This window comes from Amblyomma maculatum, chromosome 1 (assembly GCF_055883805.1).
Source record: "Amblyomma maculatum isolate TAMU_Amacu chromosome 1, ASM5588380v1, whole genome shotgun sequence".
Taxonomy (NCBI): Eukaryota; Metazoa; Arthropoda; class Arachnida; order Ixodida; family Ixodidae; genus Amblyomma; species Amblyomma maculatum.
Genome location: NC_139344.1, coordinates 190,964,648 through 190,986,520, shown reverse-complemented (window position 1 = coordinate 190,986,520; position 21,873 = coordinate 190,964,648). Strand labels below are relative to the sequence as shown.

The 21,873-nt window shown below is 47.0% G+C and overlaps 1 pseudogene across 1 annotated transcript in view; it reads right to left on the bottom strand.

Annotated features, from left to right (window-relative positions):
• Window positions 1-13,031, bottom strand: part of LOC146205225 (uncharacterized) — a 47,202-nt pseudogene extending 34,171 nt beyond the window's left edge. The window contains exon 1 of the transcript XR_014701551.1: window positions 12,809-13,031. The product of XR_014701551.1 is annotated as an uncharacterized LOC146205225 (transcript). The remainder of the gene's footprint in view (window positions 1-12,808) is intronic.
• Window positions 13,032-21,873: the final 8,842 nt, after the last annotated feature.

Here is a 21,873-nt window from a genome sequence, read left to right as displayed (position 1 = left end):
TAGCACCAACCTTCAAGCTCGGAATGCTTATAAAGTACCCTTATCCTCATATTTCGAGACATTCTGGTATTTAACTAGAGGGTGGCACATGAGGTCCACTTTACGGCTGGCAAGCAAACCGCGTTGCCTGAACGTCCACTGAAACTGATATCGCATAATGCATAGGAGCTTTTTTTTTTTTTTTTTTTTTTTTTCGCCGCCACCGAAATGAGTCCGTCGCGGCGGCTGCGTTTCTGAGCATATTCTAATATGCTACCATTACAAATATAACTAATAACAAAGTTACGTCACACTTGGTTTGTGTTTTACGGTACGCTCTGTACACTGCGTGCACTTAATTTGTTATATGCGTTCTTGTCCCGCCGCGGTGGCTGTGCACACTCGACCACTGATCCCACGGAGACGCGGGTTCGATCTCGGCCGCGAAGGTCGCGTTTCGATGGAGGCGGAAGCGTAATCCGACCGTGTGCTGAGCGACGTTAGTACATGCTAAAGAACCCCAGGTATTCTAATTAGTCCGGAGCCCTCCACTGCGGCGTTCCTAATACACGATATCGTGTTAGGACACTAAACCCCACAAACAGCATTTCTTGTTTTCTTGTACTGATTGCAATCACTTGCCACGACACGTACTATAATATATTTGCACAGAATGGCTCTCGAAGCGCCGAATCGGTGGACAGCCTGAAAATGTACATGAAGAGGCGTGGACGAGACACGGCAATGGTTTCAATTACTTTATCCCAACCTCTTCACGCGTTGTCGCTATAAACGCTGGACTGCTGCGAGCGCGAGCTGTCATGAATGAAGCGAGCTTTCTCTCCATCGTGACATTTTTTTTTTTTGTTACTATACTGTATTAACAATTGAAAAAAAGAAGTATGCACTGCAGCTCTTCTCGCCAGCGTCCGGGACTCCGTGACGACATCTGAACAACATGCGCACAGCCAGACCATAAAATAATCGATACTTGCATTGTACCTGGTCGTACCGCCAAGATCCGCGCAGAAGTGACTGGGTATCAAGCAGAAAGTCCCTTTAACTTAGTAAAGCAAAGCGCTCCAGGAAAAGGCTTGTCCAGACTCACTTGAATCTGCCCGTCAGTTCGTAAAGATAGCCGTTTCGCTCTTCTCGCTAGTGCTGACGTCCTGTTGTCCTGTTCACTACTGTCGGGCTTTGACAATGAAGATGTTAGACGAAGAACTCCAGAAAGCGGACTTTGAGGCAGAGGCTGCACTTTCCCCCCCTCCCTCCCTTTGTGTCCCGGGAAATACCGACATTAGCGGCAGTGACGATGACCCCAAACAAAAATAGAGAACAGAAGTGGTGAGAATGTTCTTGCATGCACCGAGTGCATATACAGATGAACACGTGAAATGCAAGCCAATGGTGCTATAAATAGACAGGACCCACCGAACGTGGATAAGTTGCAATAAGTTGCATGTTACGAGTGTTGGTTCGCTGCTGCCGCATCAATGCACCTCTGAGGCTGCCGAAGCTCTCTCAACACGCCTTTGGCTTCAGTCCCCCTTCCCCTCCCCTGTCCCAACCATACGCTTATATGTGTTTTTCTTACGGTTTACTGATTCTCGCTGCTTCGTCAGTGCAGTAAAAACGATAGTTTAACGCAGATACCGGCATACCTCGGCATCGTGAAAGGTGGCTCACGCGCACTCAGGAATATTCTTCTGCGCTAACTCAATCATAGTTAAAAACACTCATTCTCACAGGTGCTCTCATAGGAGCTTCAAGGAGTACACTCATAGATCTGAGTGTAAGTGAGCAGAAATGGCAAGATAGGAAAAGCGATATGCGTTGCGGGGCTAGTTGGCTCATGCTCGTTGTCATCTCCGTAGCGCCCCGTCCTGTCCGTCTTGTCTGTTGTGTCGTTTTGTTGCGCTTATATGACTGCTAGAAAAAGCGAACTGCGAGGTCATTGACACATTGAGTCAATGTCAGCAGATGGATTCGCGTTTGCATTCCACGCCTTTAGATAATCTCCTGTAGAAGCAGGTGCACCATCCGATTAAGGAGGCGACCATCAGGTGGGGCACGAGGTCGAAAACAAACAGTTCTTAACGCCTTTAAACACATCTCTAATTTATTTTGCCCGGCCGCGGTGGATGTGTGGTTAGGGCGTTCGACTACTGAGCCAAGGGACCAGGGGACGCGAAACTCAAGGCACTCGTGTGCTATGTGGCGGCCGTGCACGTTAAAGAACCTGGGTGGTAAAGATTATCCGGAGTCCGCCACTACAGCCGCCCTCATATGCTTCGGACGTTAAACTCTCCGAACCATTTTTTTTTTCTTTTTCAACGAAGCACCCTGAGATGACTTGATAGCACGGCATCATGTGCACCTGCGCAGTAGCAGCTTGCGTTGCGGGAAGGCCCTGTATGCATTCGAGGCGGAGTGTCGATCGTGCTCGTAACGCTGCGCGTATGCGTGAGGCCAGAACGTGCGGCGGGTGGAAGAGCGCACGCTCGCTCCGGGTCGCTGTCCGCAAACGCGCTGCAACACAAGCCGTGCCAGCAAATTTCTCACGAAATAAATCACTTGTTTTAATTCTAGCCTAATAAAAGCACAATGGTCGAACACTCATGCGAGGCAGCAGCATTCAAAACAAAAGCAGAAATTGTAAAAACAACGTAGTATGTGCATGTAGCTGCGCTATCCGCATTACACGGGTATAATCGCCATTTCTTTTTTTAGTATTATTAACTGTAGCCTAACGTTGAAAGCGCTACGCAGGAATGCCTTTTCTTTTAATTTTTATGAAATTATCCCCAATCTAAACTGATTGCTCATTTATTTCGTTCTCTAATCAATGCAGCCGCACACAGATTCCGCCATGTTTTCGTTACTTTAAAACACTGCTGGGTTTATTTCATGTGATGTCTCTGCAAGCTAGAACATCAAACTTTCGGGTCATTGCTTCTAAAATTAGTGAGAGAATTTCATGTTGCAATTCATTTACTTTACAGTTAGGTGTGTTACCGCCATCCCCTAGATTCTGAAACAGCGAGCTGACTGCGCGAGAAGGTTAAACTGCAATGGGGCACCGTGACGAGTCGGATACGAGTATACGACTGGCACCTCGGTGTGATTTGATGACGACACTATGCCTAGGGAGCATCACAATGTCACTCAGATCTTCAGAAACAGTAATCGTGCGATATGAATTCGTACGTTCAGGAACAAAAGTTTATGGACCACTGCAACTACGAAGGAGCTAAATTTCCTCGCGGCTTGGACACATGTACAACCTTTTCTCTACTGCAGATCGCGCGGTGCGAGAGTGATTGCGTCCAGGTGTTACTGCCGTCAGCAAAACTAAGAGACCCTTGTCAGAGCCAGCCGAATCATGCCGAAGTGCGTGCGGCGAAGCCCCGAAGGAGCTTGCGTTTCTCAGCAATGCACTCCGGAGCAGCGCGCAAATGTACGGAGGGCACACAAGGCTTGGAATAGATTGCCGAGCAGCTCGCACTTCAGCGTCCAGCTGTTAGCGAGTACTACGTATTATCCCCTGACGAAGCGTTTTCATTAGATTACTTGGATGAGTGGCGCCCTAAGAAAAGGGCGGGCTAAAACTGCCAGGTATCCGCAAAAAGAAGCTGCTTAATAATGTCCTCAAGCTTTAAGCTCTTGATTCTGCAGCATTTATTGCAGCAGTGTGTACGTGACAAACAATCGCTGCGCGATGGCTGGTATTGGCCTGCAGCGAATCATGTGTCTTTGCAAATGATTCGCTACAGCCAAAGTAACCAGGCTAGACAGTTTGATTCACATCCGTATATAGTGAAGTCCTTACGGCTTCCCTAAGAAGCAAAATGTATTTGAATGTGACGATTCTACTTGGCTCACGGGCACTGGCATTGAAGAGAATTGTGCCCTTTTGCACGACTGAGAAGGAAACTATAGAGCAAGGTTGCTGTTGGCGAATATAATCATGATGCGCTGGTATATGGAGCTTTTGGTGCTTACCGGTTATTTTACACCCCGGGAGATTGAAAACTAAAATTCGACGAAAAGAGTCTTTGCGGTGTTTCAGGAATGTTAAAAACAGAAATTTGCTCACTTTTTTTTTTTTTTTTTCAAGCTGCTGCGAGAAGACCAGAAAGAGGTCGTTTCAGATGTAATTGCGTAAATTTTAGGTTACGGCAAGAAACGCAGGCCGCTAGCGCTTACTGAATTTGACTCCGCAGAGTTCGCGTTCGCGCCGGTGATTCATTGCCCAAAATGCAAAAGACAGGCTACTCATCAGAGAGTCATGGGCAAGAGGCCGCGGCACGCTTTCCGGGTAGGCCCTCTCGTCACAACAAAAACGCGCTTCCAGTGCAACTCGTGGAAATGCGCACCACATCCAGGGACCAGCAGAAAAGGGGTAATCGCCTTGTGGCGTCGGTTGCTTCAGGGTTTCCATCCTTTGTCTGAAGACTAGCACAGGCAGAAAGAGCTCTCCAAGGCCGGGAAAAAAGTGACGAGAAAAAGGGCACGGTGCTATGGTACCACGGGCTTGCCTGGTTTAAAAAAAAGCTATAAGCAGTCCGACAGAATTCGTTTTGCAAATAATTCCTTTATTTTCTCGGGAAAGTCCTTTCGGCACATTGAATAGCTTCCACCTTTTCGTCCGCCCGCTGTGATTAACGCTTTCAGATTACATCGCAGGTATGCATTTGCATGTGTACATTGCCCTATAACTAACCTAAATCACTCCAGCCTAATTTGCAAGGGTACATTGGATTACTTTTCTTTCTGCGGTTGTTCACTAGTGGTCTGCAGGGTTTGATGTCACACAGGGCTGAGCACACCAGTGCTGATATGGACCCAGATAGGATTACCAACTTCCCAAAGAAAGAATCTCAAGACGGGGGCCCGGGGTGACGAGATGTTTGCAAAAGAAAAAAAAAAAAGCATAGCAATAAAAAAAATTAAACAAGACCAGTAAGATCGTGAAATTGGCGCTCATTTACTTGTTTTAGAGTATTGTTCCCCTTCCTGCTTCACGTTTTCAAACGATCATCTTTAGGATCCGGATCGGACCCTTGCGTCCTCTTGAAATGATACTTCGCTTGGCATCACGACGCGCGCAAAATGTTGTCGTGTTCGAGAATGTACCCATTAATAATCTGACTGTTCTCAATTACGCCATAGCAACTTCACTGTGCTAGAACTTCTCTCGTTCCTAAGCAACGAAAAACTCTTGACATGGAAGCATTGCCGTTCAATGTTCTCGTAGAACTCGCAGACTTTCCTCGCCATCAGCATAATTACATACAGCGCAGTACAAATGTATCTCCCATATCCCTCCAATTAATATTATACGGTAGCAGCTTCCGCCACCTTACCCCACAAAATTCCCTACACTCATCCGCCCACCCGACTTTTGTCGCCTAATGCTACGCTTTCTTTCCCTTAAAATTCAATTTGTCACCCTCAGTACTATCGGTTATCCCCTCTTCGCACTGCATGTCCTACCCGTCCCATTTCTTGATTTCTATTCGAATGTCATTAACTCGAGTTATTTCCCTGATCCGCTCTGCACGCGTCCTATCTCTTAATCGTTACACTAATCAATTTCCTTTCACAGCTCGCTGCATTGTCCTGTAGTTCAACCTTTTTGTTATCCTACACATTTCTGCCCCATAGATTAGTACAGTCGAGATATAAAGGTTACATACTCCCTTCTTAAAAGATAGGGATATTGGTAAATTGCCATTTATCAGCAGGGGCCGGATGCCTGCCAAATGCAATTTACCCCGTTTTATTCTCCTAGATATTTCATTCTTATTGCCCGGATCTACGGTTTTTACCTATCATAAGCAGATCAGTTCAAATGCTTCGCTAGGTACATTATAAACTGTTGTTCCCTTCTGAGAATGTTGAAAATTACTTCAGATTTTTTTATTTTCATAGTAATTTTTCAGACCACCTGTACAGCTTTGCCTATGTCCTCGTCATGCTTTGCATTTCGACCCCTGCAAATCGGCGGTGTCGTCAGCAAATCCGAGAGTGCTGAGGAGTTCTCCATTAGCTTTTATCTTCAACTCTTTCCAATGCAATTCTCTGAATGCCCCCGGCAAAGACGCGGTGAATAGAGCTGCAGAGATCATGCCTGCTTGCCTGACAGCGTTCCTGGTTGATATTGTAACGATTTAGCCGTGGAAGACTGCGACCGTTATATTTTCAATGGCCTCTATATACCAGGTGTTTCAAGGAAGCCCACCATTATTATTATTTTTTTTTTTTTTGTTATTTAGGCGTGTAAACACGGCTTCTGGGTTTCACTATTACCGCTGTTTGCGGACATCAGAAAATAAGCAAATAGCGTTAACTATGGGGCTGGCTAACTAATTTGTGATGATTAACCTCTTAACTATTACAAGTTGGCGTCTAGTTGCAATTAGATATTTGTAGCCGGAGATTAGTTACAGCCATGTCAGTTTTGAGAATTTCGCAAAGTTATTACCATCGGCGCTGTGGCTCGACAAATTTCGGTAACTTCGCGAAAAGACTTATGCTTTCGAAAAACCCACGCTCTAGACACCGCCGCAAGCGCTGTCAATCCGGGGCGCCAATTCGACGCGGCGTTCTCCGTCCCGCGTGGGCTGTAGCAGCAAGCAGCTGTGCGCTTTTTCTTCCTCCATGTGTGCGCACCGCAGTGACCGCAGCGCACGCAGGACAAAGAGTGACGGCGCTGAGGGCAGTGCTTTGGAGCGCGGGTTTTTCGAAAGCGCCAGTCGTTTGGCGCGATACAGCCAACATTTGTTGACCTACAACGCCGAAGGAAATGGCGTGTTTGAAATTCTAGAAACTGATATAGCTAAACTAATGGCCGGCTAAAAAGCTGTAGTTGCAACTAGACGCCTAACCGCAATAGATAAAATGCGATTATTAGAAATTTTTTGACCAACTAACCAACTGCATTACTACCTGTCTTCTGATGTCCGCCAACACTGGTAAGCCGTCCTCGTACCTGAAAAAGCCTTTCTTTAAAGATTGGCGGCGGGCTTCCTTGAAACACCTGGTATGCCTCTTCTACGCTCCGATTAGGCAATGCCTGCATAATTGCTAAGGTTTCGGTTTAGTCAAATGCTTACTCGTAACCTGTGAAGGCTGTATGCAGGTGTCGATTATATGCTGTGAATTTCCTATGAGGTAGTTTATAGCTTGAATATGGCGCATCGTCTATTAGCTTTTGTGGAAGGCAGCCAAGTTCTTTCGTTGGGTGAAGCATAATGTTGTTTGAATTTTGTACTCGATTACCGTAGTAAATACATTTTAAACAACGAACAGTAAGTTGATTTTTCTTGACGTTTACCAGCGAGTTAGCGCTTTTCCAAGATTCTTGTGCTATCGAGGTCGTGATGCATTGCGCATACAAGGCATAGCAAGTTTTCTTAGCACGATGCTCCCACCGTCCGTCAACGTATATCTGTAGTTACGTCATCCTCCCCTGCCGCTTTACATTGCTTACAAAACTTTCCTTACTTCCGTGTTGGTTAACGGGGGAATGTTCGATTCGCCCATACCACCAGCTTCATTATTATAACGTGCTGATTATTTCAACAGCTGTAAGTGCCTCTGTGCAGCACCCGCCGCGGTGGCTCAGTGGTTAGGCCGCGGCGCGGGATCAAGTCTTGGCCGCGGTGGCCACTTTTCAATGGAGTCAAAAGACAAGGGGCCCGTGTACTGTGCGATGTCAGAGCACGTTAAAGGAACCCAGGTTTTCGAAATTTCCGAAGCCCTCCACTACGGCGTCTCTCATAGCCTGAGTCGATTTGGGATGTTAAGCCGTACAAAACCAAAGATACCTGCAGAATTCTTCGGCCGCTTTAAATGCATTTTTCATATTGGTATAATGACGTAGCCTATCTTGTCTTGCGGAAGTATTACTGAATTTTTATAATGACTGATTTCTTCCCGTCGCCGCTTTCAAGGTTTTCGTTTAAGAATGGGATAGAGTATGAAGTTGTTAACTAGAGATAAATAAGACCGAAGCCGGCACTCGGGGCTGCTTGCAGCCTCGAAAAGCCCAGAACGGTTCGCAACTAACTCTATATATGCAAATGAGCCCTGACATCCATTGAAAGCGCGTCGTTTTCATCTTTGCTGGCTGCAGTTCAATGAGATAAACCGAGATGCGGACACTCGTGCCACAGGAGACGCCTTCTGCAATTTCTGTAGTTGTATGCTCGCTAAAACTTCCGCAGATAACGCTTCCCACATGCGCGCACCCAGAGGCATGCGAAACGCGACGGTCGAAGCAGAGGCGCCGAACCCGTGAAAGGCGCAGAGAGTATACGTGATTTGCGTCGAGGGAACCTCGGTCGTAAGTCTTTCTGATTAGAGCGTACAGCAGTTATCAGAAGCCACGCCGATAGCGCACACAGTGCTGCTGTGATAGGGCACTGCTCAAACAATATGATGCTTGACTTTCAGCATTTGGGGGCGGTTGGGACACAAGAAAGCGCTAAACAAGCAACTCGTTCCTAAAGGTCCAATTCTGTAACAGTAAACTGCGCATAAGGATAATTTTAAAACAAATGGAATTGAAAGAAAGTTATCAGACTGTGCTGCGCATCCGCTGATGGCTCTGACAGTACGGTTCCACAAGTCTGAACCCTTCTTTACCAGAAGTGTTATCACTTTCTCACGCTGCCTGGCTGTCGCTACACATCAGTAGCACAAATTTTAACGGCGATACAAATGCACAGCACGTGCGCGTATACTGACAAGAGCACCGAGAACTTATGTACCAACAAACTAACACGCAGTTCGGAGCCGAACTGGAGCTAAACAGCACTTGGAAACAAAACAAACCAAAAAAGGAGAACGAGAGCTAAACCAAAGAATGGTGATTGATAAGAAGTTGCGATTAAAGCGAGCCGATATACCAACCGAACCAGGTAAATGTAAATGTCCCGTACTCCACCCCGAACGAAACTGATGAATCATTTTACTGATACGATGAATTTATATCCTAGGCTATTTTTAACCGACAACCTCATGCTAGTAAATGTAGGAGCAAAATGAAAATTACTTATTTGCATCCTATGTCTTTACTGATCAGAGAGCCACACTAACGTTGATTCTCTCTCAGTCCGTTTCATTTCAAATCAAATCAAAATTTATTCAACATCATTGATGTTGGAGGGCACAGTCAAAAAGCCAGTTAGTGGCTTGACATGGATTGTGCCCCCTTGCACGAAGCAACGGTAGCACAAACTTAGAGACGTAATTTGTCAATGAAAGAAAAGGAAATGAAAAAGAAATATAATATAGAAGCACACACTTCACTTCATAAGCATATGAACTATACAAAGAAAAATGAGAAGTGCAGTGCATTTAGCATTGTCCTCAGCACATCTTTAGACACCATACAAAATCAAGCACATGTATACAAAATCATCACAATATATATTTTACAATGCCCTTTAACAAAATACAAACATTTGTGAGGATAAAGTTAAGCTATGTACCACATGAAGTTAATGTGATTATGAATGTTTAATGTTCCGGTTTAACATTTTGGGAATTTGATATCGAAGCATTTGCTTGCCATAATTAGTACGAAAACAAGGTATGTGCCATGATTCATTCATTCTAGTTGTGCAAGGATTAGCTCTCGTCGTCAATGCTGTCAGTGTAATAAAAGAAATGTTCCTTGTCCTGGTGTATGATAGCGATGCATTAATATTTCATAACATATTTTTACGACTGGCATAATTCCGAGTGAACGAAATATAGGTTCGGTATGTGTGTTATATGATACGCCAGCAATAATACGAACCGCTTTATTTTGTAATTTTTTGCAATTTAGCGATGTTTGTAAATGTGGTGGTACTCCATACTAGGTGGCTGTAATTTATATGAGAAAGAAATAATGAGTTGTAAATTAACTCCTTAACCGCGACGGGCAATAAATAGCGAAATTTGGATAGAATGCCGATGGTCTTCGAAAGTCTAGTACAAAGATTATTAACATGAAGATCCCAATACATATTTTCCTGTATTATAACTCCAAGGCTTTTCATTGATGAAACTATCTCTAGTGGGGTACACCCAAGCAGGATATTCGGTTTTGCGGCCACGATTTTATTTTTAGCCTTGAATAAAACTGATTTGGTTTTTGTTGTGTTTATTGACAACAAAGATGCTCTGCTCCAGTGAAATAGCCTTTCAAGAGCTGCGTTTGCGTTTAGAGCTAATTCCGAGATAGCGGTGTAGCTGTAAAGAATAAACTCACGTCATCTGCTAGATAATAAACTTGGCAGTATCACTAGTTTGCACAATGTCATTTTTGTAGAGGTTGAATAAAAGCGGGCCTAGAATGCTTCCCTGAGGAACACCCGAGAAAATCGGCTTTATTTCGGACAAGCAATTATGGATAGCAACTCTTTGGTGGCGATGTTTCAAGTAACTTGTGAGAAGCATTTTGAAATTACCTCTGAAGCCATAATGCCCAACTTTCTGGAGTAATATCTTATGATTAATATTGCCAAAAGCTTTGGAAATGTCTATATATATCCCAAGCGCGAAGGACTGTTTCAAACGATTCTAAAATAATTTCTTTTTGGGTTAGTAAAGTAGATTTAGTCGACCTGCCTTTCACGAAAACCAACTGAGCATCTGTTAATATGTTAAAGCGATTAACAAAACTTATCATGCGTTTATGGGTTAATTTCTCTAGGCATTTGGAAAACACAGGCAGGATAGATATACCTTTAAATACTTAAGTTACAATTTGAAGTTTTGACGGTTTGGTTTGGTTTGTAGGGTTTAACGTCCCAAAGCAACTAAGGCTATGAGAGACGCCGTAGTGGAGGACTCCGGAAATTTCAACCACCAGGGGTTCTTTAACGTGCACTGACATCGCACAGCACACGGGCGCCTTGCTTTTCGCCTCCATCGAAAAGCGTGCCCGGCCGATGCCGGGATTAGTTTTGAAGGAAACATGCCAGATAAATACGTTGTTTATGATGTGTGTAAGTGGTTGCGAGATTAAGCTATATACACGCTTAATTGGCAGAATTTTCAAACTACCTACGTCACAACTTTTGTTGTTTGAGGCAGAGCTGACGAAGAGCTGAGGCACGGATGAGCACGAACTTCCAAAGAAGCCTGCTGGTTAGCTGCTTCAGAAAACTAACACAGAATACAAAGCCCCTGTCAGCCCTTTGGCCTGCACTGTTCACATATACAATGAGGCTAGCGCATTTGTTCTGTTATGAGGCTGTCAGAGCAAATGTTATACAAGGAAAAACGTTCTAGAATTAAAACACAGGTTCGCGCAATAACGCACCGTGGTTATACCATTTATCAACAGGTGTTTTCAGAAGAGTTTCTCAGGTTCTCTGAAGAAGTAAAGATGCCTTTCGTTGGGATCTTCGTAAGAGCGGAGATATACTAGGTGCCAAAAAGCCACTCGAAAAAAAAAAAAAAAAAAAAGCACAGCACCAGTGCGGAATCAACACCGATATTAGCAGGATGTATATTTTCGGATGAATAGCAAATACTAAGCGACTATTAAGAAGTTATAGTTATACTGAACTTGAAAAAAAAAAAAAAAAGAAATCCGCGAAGAGACGGCATTGAGCACTATATACAGTGTGAACCTGCGAGCGTCTCTATAGTGAATTGCCTTGTGTTACTGTCAAACCGAGACGAATACACGACGTGGCCTGGTTCAGGGTATAAATTAGTCGCAAATGTTTTGGACCGGTGGTCTCCGAAAGCACAGGTAAGACGTGCCCACTACTAGTGGGCACGGTTGGTGCGTCACAACACGGGAAGTCCAGAACGTGCCAAGAATCGGCTATAGAATGGCAGCCGATTCTTGCCACGACTAGCAAGAATAAACTGTGAGCAGTAAAAAACGATGATTCTCCCCTTTTACAATGTGAGTCACTCAGAGTTGATGAGCAACTCTACATATACTTGAGAACGTTACATATAGTTTTAATCCGATTAATAAAATCACAGAGTTTATATGACAATTTTCCAGGACATCATCGCTATATGTGGGTTGATACCGCGTGGGTTACGTACCATTACTAGAACCGTGATACTCTGTCTATAACATAAAGGGCACCGGCGTCCAGGATATGTGACACCGTTAATGTCGCAGTGATGCATCCTCGAACGAGGAAAGCAGTTCATGCAATAACATATCGCGACGAACGATATCCACGTGTGTTACACATCAATAATCTGTGGCCTAATTAAGAAAGGAGCAGTATGATAAACGTTCATACACAAAACGGAAACATCTGTACCAGCGGACAACAACACGAAAGCAGACGGTCAAGGCCACTACGAAACGTTCTGTTTGCTCGATATTGTTACAAGCTAGTGTCGCAGACGACACATCAGCAGCAACAAAGCAACAGGCACCGAAGCGAGTGCCTACGGCGCTTCAATGCTTGAAACTACTGCGTTTAGATGAACACACTCGTGAGTGCGATGCGAACGCAATTCGTACAAACCGCGCACAGTGCACCGGCAAATTGTTCGAGCTCCCTTCCAAAGAAGAAACCCCCTCCGCTAGCTGCGCGATCGGGTAGCAACCCTTTCCGATGAAGCCCGGTCACCGAACGGCGTGCGCCCTCGCCACCTGCGCTTCCGACGAGCGTAGCGAACGCTTGTCCCGTCCAACAGGTGTCGGAGGATCTCAGTAGCAGCAGCGCGACAGGCGAAAGGTCGGACCCTGGCCGGGTCTTGAGCCACGCGAACACGGCGACGATCCATACGTAGCACACGCGAGCAGCGACGTCGCGACCCTCTGGGCAGCGGCAGAGTATCGTACCTGAACAAAGCGGCTTCTCCTTTCCCTTTCGGTGGTTGCGCCAAGACCGCCTCGCTGTCACCCCTTCCGTGCACTTGTATTCGCGCGAAAGGACTCGCGGCGCTTGCGAGGGCTCCCGGCGGCAGTGGGGAAGAGCGGCAGGCTTGGGCGATCGTCGCCTCCCTCTCTGGAGGAGCAGCCGCGACCAAGGTCGCGCGCGCAAAGGATTGAGGTGAACGGCCATCGGCGGCGCTGCCCGAAGTCGCTGGCAAACCGGAATGGCGTTCGGAGCCGTTATCACCGGCGCGCGCTCGCTCGCACGGAAGACGCCATCATCGTTAGACTCCGCCTCGTCTTGGGATGAGTACGGCACCCGTAATGGACTTCGCGCCTGTTGCCACGTGCGTTGGACGCAGTAGACCGTTCAGCGGTGCACAATGGCCGCGCCTCGCTTGAATCTGGGCAGCCTTGCCCTGACCATGCCCTAGCCTTGCCCTTGCTATATGGGACTCCTTCAGACGCCCGTTGGCGCCGGAGCTGAGATGACGTCCGTGTTCGTTGCTGCCGTGCGCGTGACTCGAATTCAGCAAAATGATTAAGCGTTGAAGAAGCCTGTAACGCGTGGATGCGTCTGATTATCCATGCATGTCGCAAGAAAGCGACCTAGACATACGCTTCCGGATTACGAGGTAGAAGAGTTTCTGACTGACTTCGAACCGTACCCAGTGGGAACGTTTGGGAAGAGAAAACGTACTGATTGCTGAAAAGGCCGATTTAATTGCACCGAACAAAAGTGTTCAGGCTACTTTTATTGGCACCACACACCAATTCACGTGTATTAACAATGCTGCCAAGACAATTAATGCATCAAAAGCTTGTGCTTGACCCAACAAATTTTCTCAATAGCAACGCGCGCGGTGTGCGTATTTTCTCGCTGCTTGATGCAGAGTTTTCCTCGGTTGAGTCAGACGCCAGACTGTGGCTTCCGATGCGTTTTGTGTTTTGCGGGGGAGAAAATATGCGCATCTGTAATCTAAAGTGCTGCTTCTGATGTGAAGCGCTCACGTGTACCTGCAGTCAAATTCTCTTCAGCAGGACAGTTTGTAATGGTAGTCGGATGGTGTGGCGACGGGGCGAGCAGCTGGCGATCAGTTGCCCAGAGCCACACAAGGAGGAAGACAAAACGTTCTAAGGATAGACCATAACTATAGCCGCGTGTGTTACGTCAATTAAGGAAACTAAGTGGACTGTGAATTGCGGTGGCTGCAGAGAAGCGCAGCGTGCCGACAGCACCTATCTACCCTGACATTTTTATGTGTCCATGGTTCCGTCTCTCTAGACGTTCCTACTTAGAGCCCAGACATGGCAGATTATTTGACAGCCATAACTATTACAAGCGAAAGCCCTCATTTGTCACCTGTACATCGTCTTCCATTCGTCCAAGTTTAATCACTTTCGCGGTCTCGTCAAGGGATAGCCCCGCCGCGGTGGCTCAGTGGCTCGACTTACGAACCCCTGAGGACGCTGGATCAAATCATCGGTGTGATGTCCCAGTTATTGGGCTCTTTTCGGGGCGGAGAGCAGGAATCACACACGAAATATGGCCAGTAACAGATTTAATCAGAGCTGGATGCCCCCCGCTCACCCGACGGTCTTGAGGCTGCGTCTGGACGCCACTGCGGTGATCCGCGGTGCTTGAGGTGGGAGATGATGATCGTAGCTGCAGGCAGCGCTGATGATGACGGTTTACACGGCGAGCTGCAGAACTAGCGAGCCGTCTTCGTATTTTCAGGCAGTCGTAGCTCGGGCGACAAGCAGACAAGGCTGGGTCGACCTGCTCTAGCGCGTCTCTCGTTCCTCTCTGTCCCACCGTCCTTCTGCCGTTTTCCTTTTGTCACCTAGGGTCCTTTCTTCCCGTTCTCGGAACCCTCGCAAACAAATTCTATTCTCAGCTATTCGAGATTGGCACTGATTACGGACGGGAACTACGACTCTATATGCCCCAATTGCGACTGTGCAGTAACAGCCACATTGGCACACACCCTTTGGGGATGTAGGGGAAGACCACGCCAATTCTTACGTGCTCAGACAAGAAGACGCAGCTAGCGCTTGTCTAGTGGGCCCAGAGCGTAGCCCCCACCTGGGGGCCACGCAAGGCCGACATGCCTTAATGATTACACTTTTGGAAATAAAAGCTGTTTCTCTCTCTCTCTCTCTCGCAACAGCGCCCGTGTAGCCGTCATTAGCGCGTCGTCCCCGCATTCCAGCGTGTCGTTCAGCGACCCTTCTTCGCATCCTGTTTTCGGACAAAAGGCGACACGAGCAGACAAAATTGTGGAGAGGTCGGTGGCTCCCGAATCCCCGAGCAACCTGGATCCCAAGTTCCGGCATAAGCAATTTAGCCATCACGCCGGCCGCAGCGGTCGTTTTCGTTGGAGACGAAAAACAAGGCGCCGTGGGCTGTGTGATGTCAGTGCACGTTAAAGAACACCAAGTGGTCGAAATTTCTCGAGTCCTCCACTACAACATCTCCCATAGCCTTAGCCGCTTTGAGACGTTATGCCCCATAAACTAAACCAAATCGTCATGGGACAATGCAATAGTTAGCACACGTGGAGATGCACTGCACTGGCCTTCCTAGTTTGTAGTTCTTGCAATGGCTACGGATGAGTGTAATCTTGTACGTGTACCGCGCCCGTCACCCTTCTTTGTAATACCATCTCTGTCAAGGTCTTCAGAGGTAACATGAATAATGATAAGCATACAGACGCTAGGGTTTATTTCGCGCGCGTTTCGACCTTCTGTATCCTTTTTCGTGATGGTGTGGTTTTAATGACATGCAGTGGGGGAAAAGAAAAAAGGTAATGGTGTGCGGATGTTCCGTCAAAAAATTAAGGAGCTCGATCAATCACCGAAATGCTTGAAAGTATGATAGGAAGTAGATGCCCCACCCACTGGTATCAATACCAGGGTCGGTCGAGCAAGCGCTACGAAACAACTTTCCCGGGCACGCGCGAACGTTCGTCTACATATGTGACTTGGAAGACGCATATCAGGGGATACGAACTGGCGTCACGAAGGAGTCGGACGCTGCTGCAAAGTTACATAACTACCTAGCTGCGTGCCTGCTTGCTTAGTGCTGTTCAGCATGGCGCATTCATTTGCTATCAAGCACGAGCCTTATTAAGCCGACCACCATGCCGTTACAAGTGATACCGAGCGCGACTAAAGACAGCGCGTTTATGCTCCGATGCATTGTCCTCACTTCTGAAATGGGTCGTGAATGGCATGCCGCTGACCGCTATTAAATATGTTGCTTTGTATTTGAACCACGAAATCCTGCCTTTTGCACAAAATGAAAACATTTCCAGGTAAGTCCGTTCCATAGCTTCCGGCTGTGATCTAAAATATATATATATATATATATATATATACGAAACTCTAGAAGCAGTAGAAACAAAGCCAGCACTACAACAAAAATTGATTTCATGGCGAAGTATGAAATACTCTTGAAAAGTATAACTGATGAACAGGCATCAAAGTGCCACACCTTTCAGTTCTGCAGACACTCAGCAAGCCTGCACGAATGACGTCAACGGAAGACTATTGATTGATTGAAAACGTTTATTCTCGGTAAGAGAAAGGGAAAGGGGAAATACAGGAAGGTGGTGTCCTCAGTGCAGGACCCCAGCGGCTATGGCTGCCGCCCTCGCCTGGGAGACCAGTTGACGTTGATCCTCCAAGGTTGAGCTGAGCAGGGTCGCCTCCCACTGTTCCTCTGTTTTAGTGATGTACAGGTGTAGGGGTTTGTTTCCGGTACAGCCCCAAGTAGTGTGATATGTCGTCGAAGTGTCCCCGCACCAAGGACAAGACTCCTCGTATTCGCCTGGAAAGATCAAGCTATAGCGGAGTAAGTCTGGGAAGGTATTAGTTTGTAGTTTTCTCCAGTCTCTGGCCTCCTGTGCCGATAGTTTGCGGTGTGGAGGTGGGAGGGTTCGCCTTTGTGTTCTTAATGAGTGAAGTCGTTCGCCATAAAGTGAGGAAAGGGGGATGAGATCACGAAGATTAGCCGCTCGGTTTGCGTATCCTCGAGCTAGGCTGTCCGCTGCCTCGTTTCCCTCTAATCCATAGGCGACTCATTCGTCAACACGTGGGGCGCAAGCACCGTAGTCGGGCATCAGATATCACGAGCAGTACACGCTGGCCTCTCTGGCAACCACACTGATCACGCCAATGCTCAGGCCGCACTTCCCGAGTGGGTCTGAGGCGTGGCTACCGAAGCCTGCACCGGCACTAGCATAATGATGGAAAACGTAAGAGGCAGTAGGAGAATACCTTATGCCTCACACTAGGTTCAGCAAAGAGCCGGCGACACGCTGATGGCAGTTTCAGACTGGCACCTTTCCATGCCTATACATACTTAAAAAAAAAAAAAAAAAAAAACATTTGGGACACTTAATATTTAAGGATATAAAGCGACATAATTAGTTGATGGCTACCGCCTGCAGCTCCTCGTTTCTGTACATACACTTTGCTACTCGCTCGATCACTAACTTCTTAATTTGTGCCCATGTCATCTCACCGATACTTATTAGCCTACAGTAGTAAGCTACCACATCGTGCGAAAAATTAACCAGGCCATACGAACGTATCCATTGTAAACGAGCACGAAAAAGTCGAAGGCGGCAGAGAAGACAACACGACACACCCGCTTCCGTCGTATTGTCGTCTTCTTCTCTGCCATCTTCGTCTTTTTCAAGCTCGTTTATCAGGAATATGTACAGACTAGCCCAACTTCTCACGTTAACGTACGAACGTATCTGCGTGGCCTATGAGTAAGGTATCCGACTCCGGGGTCCAAAGGTGCCGGAGGATTTGATACCCATTTCACCCTCCCATCTCGAAAGAGCTACCCAAGAAGGCCGCCCCTGCTGACTCGGCCATGCCATGTGGCCCCGCGACGCCACACAAATCGCCGTCCAATCAGAGCCAGACCTTGCCACCTGCCAACTTCCACCTGCTAGAAGCATGTTAATAATTTTTCGTTAACGGTGCTGACAACGACGACAACGCCGACGCCGGATTTTCTAGAGAACGGGGCCTTTGACACACCACTTCAAAAATTCATCCAACCGCGTATCAGGAGAGATGTCCACGTTACTGGGACAACAACACCGCAGTGCCCCCCCCCCCCCTCCCCCTCCCCCCTTCTCTCACACACAAAATTCCTACAACGGAGCAGTGAGACGGTCTTGACGAGCCCAGTACTCGCGAACCAGCTCGTACTGAGGTTATGTTGGGGCTGTCTCCGCGGGGAGCCTGCATGGATAGAAGGAAGTCTGGTGCAGCCCACACTGCTCCCACAGAGAAACCTCTCTAAAGTTTACTCATCTTCTTCCGTAGAAGTATCATCAATTCATTCTGTATGCGAGATGCTGCTGCAATTTCTTTATTTGGTTTAGAGCACCATGGTTTTGAGGAAAGGAAAGGCGCAGTATCTGTCACACTTTTTTCTGTGAACACCTGAACCGCACTGTAAGGGAAGTGAGGAGGGTGGGAATTAAAGCGCAAAGAGAGAGAGAGAGGTGCCGTAGTGGAAGGCTGCGGAGTAATTTCGACCACCTGGGGATCTTTAGCGTGCACTGACATCGCACAGCACATGGACGTCTCTTTGTTTAGCCTCCATCATACCAGGAAAACGAATGCGATTTTTGCGCATTTTGTGAATTTGATGATACCGAGGACACTCGACCTGCTTCTATCGTGAAAACATGGCTTTTAACATAGCTCGCTTAAGGTTTGGATGCTATTGTGTCGTGCAACGGCGCCAAATGAGAGCGGCAGCGACAGAAGCGAGACGCGTGACCAAGGTGAAGGTGTGAACGAGCTGGGCATAATGCTCGTTAGAGGCTTGCTTAACGATGAAATGCCGTGCTTGCGAAGTAAAGCATAAGCTCACTGAACATCTGCGCTGGAACATTGTCCAGACACGAACATTTCAACTGATCGAGCTGGCCAATGTGTAGGGCTGCGCTGCACGCTCTGTATAGTTAATCAGTTGATGCACTGCCCGCCAACTAGTCGGTCTTTCTTTCGCCAACTAGTCGGTCGCTAGTAGTATGATCTAGCAGCGAATTTTGCTTGAATCTTAGGTCTTTGCTGAACTTCAGACGTGCACAGTGTGTAGCCAGCGTGCAACACTGCCTTGTGTTCACACATGCGGAGAGATTGAGACTGACTTGAAACACTGTTTACCCATGGTAAACGAACTATTTTATAATTTTTGATTTCCTGAAAAAAAAAAAAAAAAAACTCGTTTGTCCACGTGAGCTCGGAACAAGACATGAACGCGGTCGGCTCTCATTTATATTGCCACTGGGCGCTTCACGTTGAGAATTCCTACACAAACGATGGCGACGACTCTGTAACCCACCATGCTATAGGCTATTTCTCAGTCAGGTGCACATGTCACACTCTTCAACGAAACATGATGCTGTGCAACTAAAATAACCCATTAGATTACCGCAGCTCTCAGCCTACCGCCAGTAAACAGGTCAGCCCAAGGCGGAATTACTTATAATCCCTGTAGTGAAGCTCTCTATAGCAAATTTGAGCGTCAAATTTGCTCGTGCAGAGGACGCCAGTCCCCCCAGCCTTCGAGAAATAAGGTTCACTTAGGATGCAAAAAAGACCACGCTATAGGGCTCTGGATCAAACCTCATCTAGACTACAAATCTTGACAAAAGCTACCCTCTGTCAAAAGTTTGGAGCTCAGTGGGGTCCACTCTTTATGCATCCCGAGCGTGTCTAATATACCTGGGAGGGTAAGAGGACACTTGGTCATTCCACATCCACTACACGGCTCCGAAGCAAACCCCGCTTGGACCGCTAACTTTTTACAAAGGCCGTATTGAATCTTCGGTTTCGTTATACGCACAGTCTCTGTGTTTTTTGTATGTTATTTTCTTAAGTCGGTTTCTCCAGACAACCCAGGCCACTCTCGTAGCGGCTTCCCCTGAGTGACGGAAGTCTGAGAAATTGGGGGAAATGGGTTAAAAGTCGAAGCGAGTAGACATGTTCTCCTTCTGGAGGGGCAAGGGCAGTACAAGCGGGAAGCCTAAACGAAGAGCATGTGGTTTCGAGCTCTGGCTCCCCTGCTAACGTGCAGTTGTGGTATACCTGTAACAAAAGAAGTTGCGTAAAGAGACAACAGTCTACTGTAATCTAAACATGTGGCTCTAAATGAAGAACTTGTCATAAGTTTGGAGCCTGGAGGGAGAGAGAGAGAGAGGAGGGGGGGGGGGGTAGTGCTTATGCATTCTTTCCCAATTTCTGTAAGGTAAGATGAACTCTCGTCCTCTACATCGGAAGGGTAATTACGACTTTCATGGATGCTACAAGGATGCGGCTTAGGAGAAAACCCTCTTGGCTTTTGACAAAGCCTGTACATGAGATCACAGAGCATGAAATGAGGAGTGTTGCTTCGTACCGAGTTTACCAGACAAAGGGAATAATTAGAGCACAATAAATGTACTCTTTTTCCCCCCTTATTGTATCTGGAAGAAGTCATACAGCCCTTTCATTTCTGCGCATTCGTTCTTCTTGTTTTATTTTTATTTTTTACTTCGTATCCTTCGGAATTTAGACGACCAGCGTGGGGACGGCACGTCGTCCAAGCGCCTACACGTCTGCATCTGGCGCGTACCTGTGGCTGCCTCGCGGTTCGGCGCCAGCCTGTCTCCAGCTGGCGCGGTCCACGTCTCGCCTCCGCGTACGCGTGCACATGCACAGTCGCCGTGGCAGCATACCGCCTTGTGTGGCGGGGACACCGTGGGAGCGGCGCGCGTCAGGATCTAAAAGACGCCGGCATACTTCCTCATCGGCTTGCGCTTATTAAATGCTTCTTCTTTTGCCAACGCAAGACAGGAAAAATGCGCCACTGGAAACGGTCAGCACACCTGGAGTGATGAGATATTTTCCCTAAAATGCCCCGAGCAGTAAGTCGGCCATCGTTACTGCCTGGGCTTAGTCTACCCTGTGATCGCATCAGTTAACAGTTCTGACTGAAACGGCTCTGGAACTGCTCAGAATAAAACACGCCATTTTAGCGAGCAGAATTATTCGTCATCAGTTTCGAGTTGCAATTTGAGTGCCACATTAAAGAACGGTTCGTTTATCGATGCTTACTGTTGCACACAGCGAATTCGTTTAAAGCCACACCTATTAGTCTGACTAAGTGTACGTCCAACAAAAATATAGAAAGGAAAATTTAGGATAGGCGCGGTAGCTATACCATGCATTCTATGTGGGTACCTGAAACGTTACGTGAAAGAAGGGATAAAGAGGTTGAAAAAAAAAAAGGTTGGGGGGGGGGGGGTAGTAGAAAAAAGAACACCAGACACTCAAGAGTTCTTGCGAAAATAGTCGTGCGCTTTTGAATGGCTTACAATTGGTGGCGGATCAACGAGATGAAATATATACTCCATCGCAGTACTAAAGATAAAGCATACCCAGAAATATTGGACATTTTCTGGTAAAGAGTTTTTGAACGTAAGTTTCTAAAGGGGTGAAGGGCTCTGCCATATTGAGGCGCTGGGCTGCTCTCGTAGCGCAAGGAAGAGTTGACAACTGGCCACCTTAACAGCCCAGTCAAACCGGTTTCTCCGAGGGTTGTGAAATGGTGTACAGTGTCATAAAATTAACAAAATGTCCGCAGATTTTCCTTCGGCAGTCTTCAAGCTTCTTGCTAATAATTTTCAAAAAACGCACCCCACTGACGTTCTGTGGCAGTCTGACGTATTTGTTGTGAGCGCAGGACAAGCTTCGGAAGCAAAATTTTGCTTCATAAAACTTCGAAGTACTTAACGAATCGTTCGTGCTTTATGCAGTAAAACGTGAAATCAAAATTTTTGTCTATACTCCTTTAAAGGGCCACTGTCCAGGGAAGGCCCTTTTAAGCAAAGGAGCCCAGTGTTTCGATCAGGTACCGGAGATAGTCTGTGCAAATTGCTACAGTGACACGCGCGCCGCAAAGCATCGAAAATACAATTCAAAGCTCTCTCATGCTCTCCTCTGGGAAGCCAGCT